The following is a 14915-nucleotide window of genomic DNA, read 5'->3' as shown; positions in this document are numbered from 1 at the left end:
AGGTGCAAGGCTTAGTCATCTCAGCAGTTAGCAGTCCCAGTATCCCTAGATGCCCAAAGTCAAACCACACATATTTCTCCAGAAAATGCATTTTTTTAATGCTTTAAAATTGTTGAAGTAATTTTGGATATTATTTGAAAAATTCTAGTATATAAGCTGCATGTTGAATAATGTACTTCAAAAATATGGTTGAGGAATGTAAAAGACTATCCTGCTGTCAGGAAATATACAATAGAGAAGGGGATGTTGAACCTTTTATTTACTGAAATAACTGTGAATGATCGCTAAAACGCTATTTTTTTCTTGTAAAGTGCCTCTGTGTTTAGAAGTCATTTCTATAAATTAAAAGGGTAAACTGATCAGGATTTTTTAATAATTTGAAAACTATAATTTAGCAGCCCTCACTGTGCTTACTAGAATACAAAATGAAGAAGTACACAGCATTCGATATCCATATTTGCTAATTTTTCTGCCATTTGCTACTGCTTCCCACAATTCCTCATTATGAGTGATTATTGAAGACAGATTTGAATGCAATAGCAGAAAACACCACTATGTAAAGTGCATCTTTGCTGATTATTACAAACCATATTTTCACTCTTAATTCTTAAATAGAACCAGAGACATTATCCCGATTCAAGAGACAGCCTCAACATCTGCACGCATGAATCAATCTCCCAACTCTGATTTGGATTTTAGCAGGTCAGGAGTTTAACCATGTAACCTAGTTTGTGCTGAATCCAGTCCGATAATTGCTGATATTCTGACTTGCCTAGGAAGTGATCGTGACTGTGTCCCAAAGATGCAGACAAAGAGGATAGGACTGGATACTCTAAATGTTAAATCTGGTTCCTGGAATGTAATACAAACTAAACTTCAACAAAATTAAGCACCGTAATCAAGGACTACCCCCAATGTACCATGTATCACTGATCACAGTGCCACATTTAAATTCTCATTGTAGTCCTTGGGAGGGGAGAAGGAGCCCTCATGACTGTGCTTTGTCCTGCTTGGAACTATTGACACTAAATGACCAAGTAGTAAGTCCTTGGGACAATCATTTTGCTTGGGAAACCTGCCAATTTGCAAAAGATAAGCAGATCTAGGTATTGATTCAGGATTGCTTATTTCAGTAGCTTAGTACAGGCTGTGTCTGAAGTGTCCCAGGCCATACAACAACATACATAGTTCTTTTCAGAGGAGCACTTCTTCGACAAAGAAACTACCCTAGAAAAGACCATTTTGAGATTATTTTGTAAATTTATAGGGAAATTATTTGACACAATATTTAATTTTTAAAAGGAAAATGTATGAAAAAATATAACTTTCAGTGATATTCCATACAGTAGATAAAGGACACAATAATATTTAAGTTATTCTTTTACAAGTCTGACTGGGAATTCATTGTGTTCTAAGTGAAATTAATTAATTAACTAATTAATTTTCCTAAAAATAGTTTATCGGGATTATATTAATTATTTCAAACATATATTTTAATTGCTTTAGAAATTACTATTGCAGAAGAAGTTGAAGTTATTTCCAGCTGGACCACTGGTATTATTATGTAATCTCAAAATATATAAATACATTCCATTGTCATTTGACTGTATACTTTTCATAACTGGAGAATAAATGGGCTGTACCTCTCCTCAGGTTTGAAATACGTTTACTTGCCTGTTTATAAACTTGTGCTACTATTTCCCACAACTAATAAGCATGAATAGTCAACAAGTGCTACCAGATTTAATGACTTTAACCAAAACACTGTTTCTTATTATGTGGCTATGCTATGTGCAGTAAATATAGTATACCAGCCATAGGACAGATTTACAATAAAAGGAAGTTTTTCAGGGAGTCATGGGAAAAGAGGGTGAGAAGAGAGTAGTAGCAGAAAAAGGGAGGGGTACAGAAAAGAAGGAAGAGGAGGAAAGAAGAAGAGAAAGAGGGGGTGTGGAAGAGGCAGGCTGGGAACACATGGAAAGAGGGAGTAGGGGGGAAAGAAAGGCCAGAGGGAAGCAAGTGGGGGAGGGGAGCAGAGAGAGTAAAGAGAGGTCAATAGTGAAATTAGTAAAACAAAATGTGCTGACTGATTAGGAGACTAATAGAATGCTCAATGACTGACAAAGTCGTTCAAATCCATTGTAAGTATGGAATAACAGAATGTCCTCATTCAGCTTGAAATTCTCTCAAATATTAAATATACATAATTAAATTGCAGAGAACTAATGGAATATACTGAAAAGACACACAGATAACTACTTTCACAGAAAAATCGATCACCCAGAATGTTGTGCTCATAGATTTTAATTTAATTTACTACCACGATACATTAAGGTAGAAATCATTCAACATTATTTTCTATGTATTGACATATTCTTAGTATTAGAAAATAGACATTAAAAAAAAGAAAATAGACATTAAAAAAAAGAAAATAGTCATTAAATTACAACCAAGGGGACTTGCTTAAGTGTTCAATGTTTCTCGCAAAGAATATATACAATAAGAATTACCATATATAAAAATATATGAGCAGCTCTCTGCTCCCAGACCCCATGAGAGAGAGACCCAACAGCCTGATCAGGTGGGCACTCCTGAGGCTGCAGAGCGGAAGAGACCACCAACACTACTCACCCCTGCCCACATCCCTGGCCCAAGAGAAAACTGTATAAGGCCTCTGGGCTCCCGTGGGGGAGGGCCCAGGAGCGGCAGGACCCCTGCCTGAGACACCACCTGAACCTGAAGGAAACAGACCAGATAAACAGTTCTCTGCACCCAAATCCCGTGGGAGGGAGAGCTAAACCTTCAGAGAGGCAGACAAGCCTGGGAAACCAGAAGAGACTGCTCTCTGCACACACATCTCGGACGCCAGAGGAAAAAGCCAAAGACCATCTGGAACCCTGGTGCACTGAAGCTCCCGGAAGGGGCGGCACAGGTCTTCCTGGTTGCTGCCGCTGCAGAGAGCCCATGGGCAGCACCCCACGAGCGAACTTGAGCCTCGGGACCACAGGTAAGACCAACTTTTCTGCTGCAAGAAAGCTGCCTGGTGAGCTTGGGACACATAGAAGCAGAATTCCTCTAGGACCGGGCACGTTCTGTGTTTACCGGAAGTCCCACAACCGCGGATCCTGGCCCACAGCAGCTCTCTGCTACCAGACCCCGTGAGAGAGAGACCCAACCGCCTGATCAGGTGGGCACTCCTGAGGCTGCAGAGCGGAAGAGACCACCAAAACTGCTCACCCCTGCCCACATCCCTGGCCCAAAGGAAACTGTATAAGGCCTCTGGGCTCCCGTGGGGGAGGGCCCAGGAGCGGCAGGACCCCTGCCTGAGACACCGCCAGAACCTGAAGGAAACAGACCAGATAAACAGTTCTCTGCACCCAAATCCTGTGGGAGGGAGATCTAAACCTTCAGAGAGGCAGACAAGCCTGGGAAACCAGAAGAGACTGCTCCCTGCACACACATCTCGGACGCCAGAGGAAAAAGCCAAAGACCATCTGGAACCCTGGTGCACTGAAGCTCCCGGAAGGGGCGACACAGGTCTTCCTGGTTGCTGCCGCTGCAGAGAGCCCATGGGCAGCACCCCATGAGCGAACTTGAGCATCGGGACCACAGGTAAGACCAAATTTTCTGCTGCAAGAAAGCTGCCTGGTGAACTCAAGACACAGGCCCACAGGAACAGCTGAAGGCCTGTAGGGAGGAAAAACTACAGGCCCGAAAGCAGAACACTCTGTCCCCATAACTGACTGAAAGAGAGGAAAACAGGTCTACAGCACTCCTGACACACAGGCTTATAGGACAGTCTAGCCACTGTCAGAAATAGCAGAACAAAGAAACACTAGAGATAATCTGATGGCGAGAGGCAAGCGCAGGAACCCAAGCAACAGAAACCAAGACTACATGGCCCCATCGGAGCCCAATTCTCCCATCAAAACAAACATGGAATATCCAAACACACCAGAAAAGCAAGATCTAGTTTCAAAATCATTTTTGATCATGATGCTGGAGGACTTCAAGAAAGACGTGAAGAACTCCCTTAGAGTACAAGTAGAAGCCTACAGAGAGGAATCGCAAAAATGCCTGAAAGAATTCCAGGAAAACATAAATAAACAAGTAGAAGCCCATAGAGAGGAGACACAAAAATCCCTGAAAGAATTCCAGGAAAACACAATCAAACAGTTGAAGGAATTAAAAATGGAAATAGAAGCAATCAAGAAAGAACACATAGAAACAACCCTGGATATAGAAAACCAAAAGAAGAGACAAGGAGCTGTAGATACAAGCTTCACCAACAGAATACAAGAGATGGAAGAGAGAATCTCAGGAGCAGAAGATTCCATAGAAATCATTGACTCAACTGTCAAAGATAATGTAAAGCGGAAAAAGCTACTGGTCCAAAACATACAGGAAATCCAGGACTCAATGAGAAGATCAAACCTAAGGATAATAGGTATAGAAGAGAGTGAAGACTCCCAGCTCAAAGGACCAGTAAATATCTTCAACAAAATCATAGAAGAAAACTTCCCTAACCTAAAAAAAGAGATACCCATAGGCAATACAGCAAATACAGAGGCGAATGCCAGCAGCAAACCCCTGAACTGAGGATAGGTCCCCAGTTGAAGGAATCAGAGAAAGAACTGGAAGAGCTTGAAGGGGCTCGAGACCCCAAAAGTACAACAATGTCAAGCAACCAGAGCTTCCAGGGACTAAGCCACTACCTAAAGACTATACATGGACTGACCCTGGACTCTGACCCCATAGGTAGCAATGAATATCCTAGTAAGAGCACCAGTGGAAGGGGAAGCCCTGGGTCCTGCTAAGACTGAACCCCCAGTGAACTAGACTATGGGGGGAGGGCGGCAATGGGGGGAGGGTTGGGAGGGGAACACCCATAAGGAAGGGGAGGGGGGGAGGGGGATGTTTGCCCGGAAACCGGGAAAGGGAATAACACTTGAAATGTATATAAGAAACACTCAAGTTAATAAAAAAAAAAAAGAAACACACAAGCATAAGTATGTCTGTGTCTCACAGTTTTCTTTCTTTCTTTTCTTTTCTGTTTTTTTTTCTTGTAATTTTGACAATTTGAAAATCTGTCCAAGGTATCACTTGAAATAAAACTACTCAAAGTAAACTAAAATATATATATATACATATATATATATATTTATATATATATATGTATGTGTGTGTTTGTGTGTATGTATGTGTTGTGTATATATATATATATGTATATATCATTCACAAATATAAATATATAGGCAGTATCATATATAACATTCCTAAACATAAACATTTTCATAGTACTTAAATGTTCTTTTTGATCAACACCTCTTATGTTTATATACTATGAATACTAAATTCTTGATGTCACTGCATACCATGCATGTTTTAATTCTTCAATCTCATTTTAAGGAAATCATGCAGCACATGTACTTCAGTGACAAATTATAATTTTTAGAAAATAACTCTATTTCAAATTTCATTCATGATCTGTGAATAAATAAGTAATATGCCTCCATTGTTGGCTCCTCCACTAATGATTCTGTTTATTCTGTCATATGAACATTGCAATTTTCTATCTTGAGAAGTTATTAATAAAGATACTATGAATACTTTTTTTAGCAGATTACATGTGTACAGATATCTCCAACTACCTTGAGTAGATTCATGAGTATATTTGGCTTCTTTCATTTAAGATACTATGATAAAGTCCGTTTGAGCTTATTAACTGAAGATTGCTTTCTTAGCAGTCTCAACATTTTGTAATGTATACCCATCTCTTTGTCAGGACAATATACATTCCCTTACAGTTACAAGAGTTACTTTGTATTGAATACTTATTTTAATATTTTGATTTGTTTTCTATTAAAGGGAGAGACTATGTCCGAAGGTATAAATGCATATATACTATCTGAAGCAAGGGCAATGGATCAAGAAACAGTTTCCAAACTTCCCCAGCAACAGTTTCCAGACAGCCGCACCCCAGGAATGGTTATGGAATGTCTCTAGAGATGGAGCTAACAGATTAAGATAACAGTCAACTCCCTAAAATTCTCCTAATATACTTTAAATGAGGCCAATGAGCTCACTTGGTCATCTACATCTTGGAATGAGAGACCCCTGAATGGTGAACTTCTACAGAATAAAATGCACTTTGCTTTTGCAAACTATTTGAGTCTGAGTATTACTTTCCAAGGAACCATAGATAATTACAAGGACTTATGCCTAGTCATCCTGCTACTTTCTATACCATATTTTGGTGTTATGTCTAGGTAGGATACTCTTTTCTGAAGGGAAACTCTGAAGCATTGGATCTGGGGGAGAGATTTGGAGGGAGGAAAAAGAAAAAGGGAACTGTTGTTTAGGATGTATTGTATGAGAAAAGAATGATTTTTTTTTAATTTTGTCGTATAAATTTTATGTCACTTTTTCAAATGATAAAATTTTTCTCTTTAATTTCTATTTTACTTCATTTTATATATTATTTACTCGTTCTACTTATTTGCTTTACATTCCACTCACTGTCCCCCTCATGGTCATCTCCTCTCACAATCTTTCACCCATCCCTCCTCCCCTCTTCTTTGAGCAAGTGAGGCTACCCCTGGGAAAGTCCTCACTCTGGCACTTCAAGTCTTTGTGAGACTAAGATCATCTTCTCCCACTGATATCAGACAACACATTCCATCTAGAAAAATATATCCTACAAACAGGTGGGAACATTTGAGTTTTTGAGATAGATCTTGCTCCAGTTCTTTAGGACCTACATGAAAAGAATGTCTTGAAGTCAAACCATGGATCTAGCTAATGAATTGTGTTGTGCTTGCTATTCTAAGAGATAGGTCTGTCCATGTCCTGTTTGCTTGTGTGTGAGTGTGTGTGTGTGTGTGTGTGTGTGTGTGTGTGTATGTCTGTTTGTCAGTTCTCCAAGCAATTCTCTCTCCTAATCCTAAAAAAAAAGTACTCTCTGGATAGCTCATCTCTTACAGAACACAGGGCCACTCTTATTTTACATATCCGTTCAGTCATTTATTCCAAAACTGGCTCACAATGTACCTGCCTTTGTTTCTTTAGATTCATGATTCATATTGGATCCTTATATTTTTCATGGTTGAGAAATTATATATTTTTGAACTCAAAAGTATTTAAAGGGCTTTTCCATAACCTGGAAGGCTGTACTTAAGGTTCTAACATTTATCATTTTGCTGAAATATTAGCCATACCCTTGACTCCTGGACTCCTGCTGCCCAGAATTATTATGGCGTCATTAACCTTAACAGAGAGTACATTGTTGGGAGGAATGTGAAAATGGATACATTATTACTCAAACAAACCTTTTGCCCACAGCAGCTATCTACACTCATGGAGCCGAACCTGGGTCCTGTCCCAGGGGGCAGAAACTATGTCATTCTGTCCCCACCAGGGCCACATTGTGCTTACCAAAAAACCTATTCCTAGTAATAGAGCACTTACTCCAACAAGATAAAAACTACTCCAAAAAGATCACACTATCTATTTTTTGTTGTTGTTGTTTTGTTGATAAAGTTTTATTGGAAAGCATAATTATTTGTCTTTTGACTATGAGTACTTCAAAATTCAATGGCAGAGTTGAGTAGTGCAGGCAGACACTTCCCACACTTCCCACTTAGATAGTTTATCAGCTATCCATGGATTATTTTGAGGCAAATAATCAATGTCAAATTTCAAGCCTGGACAAGTCACTGAGGTGTCTATTTAACATTTCAAAACAGACCTGAACTCTAGTTTCTCTGAGCATCCCTCTGTCCTGTCTATAATCTCTCCCAAGTAGTGCTAATCTCTGATGACTAAACTTTCAAACATATGAGCCTCAGCAGGGGTGCGGAGCATTGTTATTGATAACACCACATAAAGCTATATGCTTCCCTCTTCTGTTTCCTCCTCCATTTTCTTCCATGTCATACTTACTTCCTTTCCCACCTTATTATTGTTCATATATATGCGCAAATCTAAGTTTCTGAATAAACTACTACAAATGAAGGCGGATTTAACAATATACAAGTACAAAAACTGATCTGTAGTGAAGAGAAGGTTAAAACTTGTCTAGAAATATATGATGAACTTGAAAATGGACAGGAAAAAGAGCAATATAAATAAATTCCTTCTGCTGAATCAACAGGTCTGAACTCTCCTAACCAGTGCTATTTAAAGCTCAAATGAAACTTCATTTGAACCTGTTTAGAGGAAAGTTCTTCAGCCTCTGGTATCTTATCTCCGCTTGACCTGACAGTTTGACTTACTTCACTGCACTCACCAGGAGATTTGCATATTGCTGCTACTTAGAGAGGCCCACCCAGGCAAGCCTAAAATAAATGTCAAGCTGGGAAATTTCCTGGCCTGACCAGGATTCCTCAGGTTAATTCAAAATGAAGTATCCAGTTCTGCTCCTAGACCTATTCATGCTGCAGGGTCCTGGTAAAGGCAGAAAAGAGAAGTCTGGAAAGTGAGAATACAAAGGGAGCACACACTTGTCCATGTGGGGATTTCTTTGTGTGTGTGTGTGTGGGGGGGGGGGTTGGGGCACACACACACACGCGCAAGTATTGCCTTTCAATATGACATGGGATGTTTAGATCCATGGAGAGCATTCTAGAAGGAACAAGCACATTGTACCTGATATAAATTTTAACACAAATAAAAGAGGCAAATTGCAAACTAATTTAAAAGAACATTTAGCTCTGCTACTTTTTGAAAATGGGCATTGTGTGGTATGAATTAATAAAAATGCTATTTGAAATAATAAAAAGTCCCTCATTATGATTGTAAATGACCTTGTCTTTCTCTCCTTATTTCAGGTATGAGCAATGATATCAAAATGATCTAGGATCCACTCTCCAAATCTATCCCTCCTGGAGAGCTAGATTATGTTGCCATGTGTACAGTGATAGAATCATCTATATGAATTATTTTCTGCAGAATCCAGACCAGGGCATCCAACATAGGTTCAGTGGCAGAAGGTTAGGGACAGCATTCATTCTGAAAATCAGTAAGGTGGAGCCTGAGGACCTGGGAATTTACCAATACATTCACTTTGCACACTTTCCTGTAGTTCTGAATGCAAACCCTTCTACGTGTTGTAGCCTAGCTGCCACATGTGCTGCCTGTCTAAAGATAAAGTCAGGAGAATTCCTCTGCCAAAAAAAAAATCAAAAGTATATTAGCAAAGTTATCTACCTATTATCTGATACCTGAGTTAATTTGTGCTTTGGATGTAAACATTACTGCATATCCATTTAGTAGTTTAGCTCAATTTAGGTTTCATTTTTGTATATTTGCTTCTAATACTAACATACCATTGTTTGTCTTGGAGATTAGATTGTTCAAAAAACCATTTATTCATTCACTAAATTATTAATTAAACAGTGGATGAATTTTGGGATTTTTTCTAGTATTCAGACAAGAAAAATATTTACTCATTGATACAGTTTGGCTGTTGTTCATCCTCCAAAGGCCTGTTTGTTAAAGATCTAGTCTACAAGATAATTACTTTAGAAAAATTTGGAGTCTTAGGGCTTCAGGCTATTGGAATTTATCTCCAGAAGGGATCACTTGAATACTACCTGCCTTCTATTTTATGATTCAGGTACCTCATGCATATGTGTTGCTCTATCTATGATGTCAGGGACAAGTCTGACTATACAACTATTATAGCCTGATTATTTATATCATATTCCATGATTTTAGGTCTCCATACTCCTCATCAGGAGTGTAAATATTTACTGGAAAAGTGCACTGAGATGTTTGAAAATTTGTTCCATGGATTTCCTATGAAGATTCGTAATAAACATTGGCTTCCAAATTCTGATGAGACAGCAGCCTAACAAATGAGCTTACTAGTCCATCTTGGTGACTAAATGGCTTTCTGAGAAGTCCCTTGCAGAGCTACGGAAGAGTTACTGTCATCAGATTCACAAGTTCAGCACAGTTCCTCATAGCAAGCTTTTATTTTTTATGATTTTAAGTCTATAACAACATTAAAGAGAACACGGCTTAAGTCACCCCCTAGTACCAAAACAACAGAACTGGATGCAGAGTGGCAAAGCAGACACTGAAAGTCTTATGTGGACTTGGTCCCAGATCATGCCAGGCATGGTGCTGATCTTGTAACCTGTAATCACTCAGGAGAAAATGGTTTTACCTGTTATAATTTGGCAGGCTGAACTATTCAGTGATAGACTAGCATTTGATGGGATTACACTATGATTTGTGTGCAAGTCTCATTATGCCATTGCTGAAACCAGGATTCAAATGTCATATTCCTGGACTATAGGCAAATGGCTTGGGACCTGTTTTTTAATAAGGGAATCTGGTATCTTATGGTGACTAGCATTAGAAGGACAGATGGAGAGACTCTCCCCATAGAAAAGTCTATTTTCTATGAGGGAACCAATACAGCTTTGATAAGTTAAGATTTTTAAAGTTACTGGGCTTTTAGTTACTGAGTAACTAAAAAAAGCCAGTTTTTCAGCTGTTTCAGATTTTGCCCCATACTTGTTGTACAAGAACTGAGATAACAGCCTACTGCATGGAGGACTTATAAAATGTCTGGTCACAGCCTGTGAAGTAGTCTGTCCATGTATGGACATAGCAATTCTTAATAAGTCATTGTGGGCAATATGCAGAACAAAAAGCTTGCAGAACTACTGAGTTAAGGGTTAACTTAATTCCTTCTGGTCATTGCTTGGCAGACTTGCCCATGCCATTTATCATTAGAGCTTCACAGGAAAATAAAAATAGGTGAGTGTGGAGCTCTGAACCCTGAAGTATATACCACATGTGCTTTCCTTTCACTTACATACACACTTTTCCACACACATTCAATATGCTCTTCATTCCTTCTTCACATTCTTAACTCATACTTCATACCCATTTAAAAAAAATCACAGACTAAGTAAACAGGGTCAATCATTTTGCTGCATACAAGAAACACCTAAGCAACAAAGATAGACACGACCTCAGAATAAAGAGCTGGGGATTTTTTTCCAAGTATATGTTCCCCAAAAGGGTTGGAATAACCATTCTAATATCCAATAAAATAGCCTTTCAACCAAAAGTAATCAAAAGAGATGGTGAAGAACACTTCACTTCCATCAAAGGAAAAATCCACCAAGATGAGGTCTCAGTTCAGAAGAGGAAGGATGGTATACTCAATCCTACTAGATCCTACAAAACTTCATTCTCATCTTCCATGGGATTCCTTGAGTTCAGCCTAGAGTCTGTCTGTGGTCTCTGCATCTGTTTCTGTAAGTAGCTGACTCTCTGATGATGATTGTGCTAGGTACTGATCTAAGAGTACAGCAGAATATCACTAGGATTCATCTCGTTGACCTTGTACCTTTTTTATCTAGCCATGTTTAATTCTGTCTAGGTCTCTGGGATATCAAATCTCCCAGGAGAATCAGGTACTTAGATGATAAATATTTTTGGAAGAGGTCTATTACCCAAATCCTATATTGTCACTGCAGAGGTGGAGGGGTGTCTCAGCAGTTAGGAGAGGGCACTGCTCTTTCAGAGAAAACAAATTCCATTCCCAAAACCCATGCCACACATTCAAACATATGAGCATGAGAAATCCATTTTCATTCAAAGGAACACACCTTGAAAACATAGAAATTTACAGAAGACAGAGACATGGACTGAACAACTGGCCAGGCAAACATTTGGTTTCTGCTTCCCATGGGGGTTTTTGTTATGACTTGTATCACTGTGGGGTGGGTATTCATTATACTGTTGACAGTAATAGACTGCAAAATCTTCAGACTCCAGGCTTCTGATGGTGAGCGTGAAATCTGTACCAGATCCACTGCCACTGAACCTCGATGGAGTTCCAGATTGCAAAGTTGACCCAGAGTGAATAAGAAGCTTATTTGCTTTCCCAGGTTTCTCCTGATACCAGGCTAAATTATTGCTAATGCTCTTACTTGCCTTGCAACTGATGGAAACACTTTCTCCAGGAGACGCAGCAAGATAAGATGGAGACTGGGTCATCTGGACATCACACTGGGCACCTGGAATTGTACAATTGAAAATACATCCTGACAGTTAATATTGTTGTAACCTACTTACCCTGAAACATCAGGTGTTAGTGAACATTGTTGTTGGCTAAATTCCCAATTTTTTACCTGATGTCCAGAGCAGAAGGAGCCCCAGAAACTGAATCTGGACCCTCATATCTAAACTGTGTCCTGACATGGACTGATTTCTGGACTGGGTATGATCCACCTATTAAATGGATCTCAGAGTGATGCACTGTGTTTTGGCCACATGCAAATCAGCAGGGGATGGGCAGAGATATGCATAGCTACAGGGCTACTTCAGCCAAGTCACCCAGACTGGAATCTTTCCCTAAATAGGAAAGATCTGCCTGAAGATGACTTATTCCTTTCGGGCATCAAAAGTTTATTCATTACAATATTGATAAATTCATGTAGGTTTGATTTCTCTCCTCTTTTATATATAATATTTTGATACAAATAATTAAAATTCAACAGCCATACTTTCTTTTGGCCACCTGTCCCCTCCCTTGAACAAATAACTGCATTTTACTGTACATCAGGTCTTAAATTACACTTCCTTATAGCTTCACATACTGGGTACTAATTTTCTAAACAAGAATAGGCATTGAAGAAACTATATTTGAAAAAGAAATTGGTAATGAGAATATTCAGGTTATTTTAGGTATGCTTTTAATTTTCAAACTTTTATTAATTCTTTGACAATTTTACATACTACATTTATGCAGATTCCACCTCCTATCAGTCTGAATGGCTAAGATCAAAAAAATCAGGTGACAGCAGATACTGGTGAGGATGTAGAGAAAGAGGAAAACTCCACCCCTGATGATGGGAATACAGACTGGTACAAACATTCTGGAAATCAGTCTGGAAGTTCCTCAGAAAACTGGACATTGAACTACCTGAGGACCCAGCTATACCTCTCTTGGGCATATACCCAGAAGATGCCCCAACATATAATAAAGGCACATGTTCCACTATGTTTGTAACAGACATATTTATAACAGCCAGAAGCTGGAAAGAACCCAGGTGCCCTTGAACAGAGGAATGGATACAGAAAATGTGGTACATTTACACATGGGAATACTACTCAGCTATCAAAAACAATGACTTTATGAAATTCATAGGCAAATGGATGGAACTGGAAAATATCATCCTGAGTGAGGTAACCCAATCACAGAAAAATACCCATGATATGTACTCTTTGATAAGTGGCTATTAGCCCAAACGCTCGAATTACCCTAGATGCACAGAACACATGAAACTCAAGAAGGATGACCAAAATGTGAAAGCTTCACTCCTTCTTTAAAAGGGGTACAAGAATACCTTTGGTAGGGAATAGGGAGGCAAAGTTTAGAACAGAGGCAGAAGGAACACCCATTCAGAGCATGCCCCACATGTGACCCATACATATACAGTCACCAAACTAGATAAGATGGATAAAGCAAAGAAGTGCAGGCCAACAGGAAATGCATGTAGATCTCTCCTGAGAGACACAACCAGAATACAGCAAATACATAGGCAAAGGCCATCATTAAACTACTAAACTAAGAACGGGACCCCCGTTGAAGGAATCAGAGAAAGGACTGGAAAAGCTTGAAGGGGTTCGAGACCCCATATGAACAACAATGCCAAGCAACCAGAGCTTCCAGGGACTAAGCCACTACCTAAAGACTATACATGGACTGACCCTGGGCTTCAACTGTATAGGTAGCAATGAATAACCTAGTAAGAGCACCACTGGAAGGGGAAGCCTTTGGTTCTGCTAAGACTGAACCCCCAGGAACATGATAGTTAGGGGGAGGGAGGTAATGGGGGAAGGGATGGGAAGGGTAACAGCCATATAGAAGGGAAGATGGAGGGGTTAGGGGGATGTTTGCCAAGAAACAGGGAAAGGGAATAACAATTAAAATGTAAATAAGAAATATCCAAGTTAATAAAGATAGAAGAAAAAATGTTTCAGTCCAGCTATGGCTATATAGTGAAGGTCTATCTCAAAATAAAACACAACAAAGAAAGATGGAGGAGGAGGAAGAAAAAGAGGAAGCAAAGAAGTAAAAATACAGAAAAGTAAAAAAAAGAAAGTTCATTAATATCACAGAAAATGGTGAGGAAACATTGTAGAAATAAAACAATACTCCAATTTATATGAAGTTCAAATTAGCGAAAATTCATACAATTATGGAAGAGATCAGAATAACAGGTAAGCTGTAGATGACTGACAGTGGGAGGGGGAGCATAGGGGAGCCAGGTACATTCTGAAGTTCCACCTGTAATATGAATACACATGAAAATGGACTTAATGGCACATGGATGGTTTTTGCCCTTTGCTATGTCTTTAAGTAATTATTTAAAATATGGCAAAAAGTCTTGATAATTTTATATAAACTGAACAAGTAATCATTTACTGAATAGTTATAGAAACTCAAGGTTCCTAAGGTCCACAGGTGAGTGCTAAGTGATAAAAAAAAGTGGTAGAAAAAAATGTAGTAACTTTTTAAATGCGAATTCCTCATCTTGTTTAGATAGCATAGATTTTTCCCCTTCATCTCTTTCTTTAAACATAGAAATCATTTCATGCTTTTTTGCTTAAAGTCAGAAAAAGAATTCTCTACTTGCAACTGCACTCCACTCAGGATTTTCATATTGTTCCCTAGCTAAAACCTTCTTCTACAAATCTGAGATTAAAGATCAACACTAATGTGGCATGAATGACATAAACTTCCTAGGTCAACTTCCCCCCACAAAATGTCCTTTACAGCTCATTTACCTGTTCTAGATCTTAAGTAAGGGAATGGACTAGGAAGAAGATGGTGCCGGAAACTGAGCTTGGGGTTTCTCCTTCTACCAGTGGTAGTTTAGTCTACC

The 14915-nt window shown here is 39.1% G+C and overlaps 1 long non-coding RNA gene across 1 annotated transcript in view; it reads left to right on the top strand.

The window, feature by feature from the left end:
* LOC148006284 (uncharacterized) overlaps positions 1-14915 on the top strand; it is a 392633-nt gene that overhangs the window by 330835 nt on the left and 46883 nt on the right. The window lies entirely within an intron of this gene.

This window comes from Rattus norvegicus, chromosome 4 (genome assembly GCF_021556685.1).
Source record: "Rattus norvegicus strain SHRSP/BbbUtx chromosome 4, alternate assembly SHRSP_T2T, whole genome shotgun sequence".
Taxonomy (NCBI): Eukaryota; Metazoa; Chordata; class Mammalia; order Rodentia; family Muridae; genus Rattus; species Rattus norvegicus.
The sequence above is the reverse complement of the archived record's forward strand: the minus strand, read 5'-3'. Positions and strand labels throughout refer to the sequence as shown.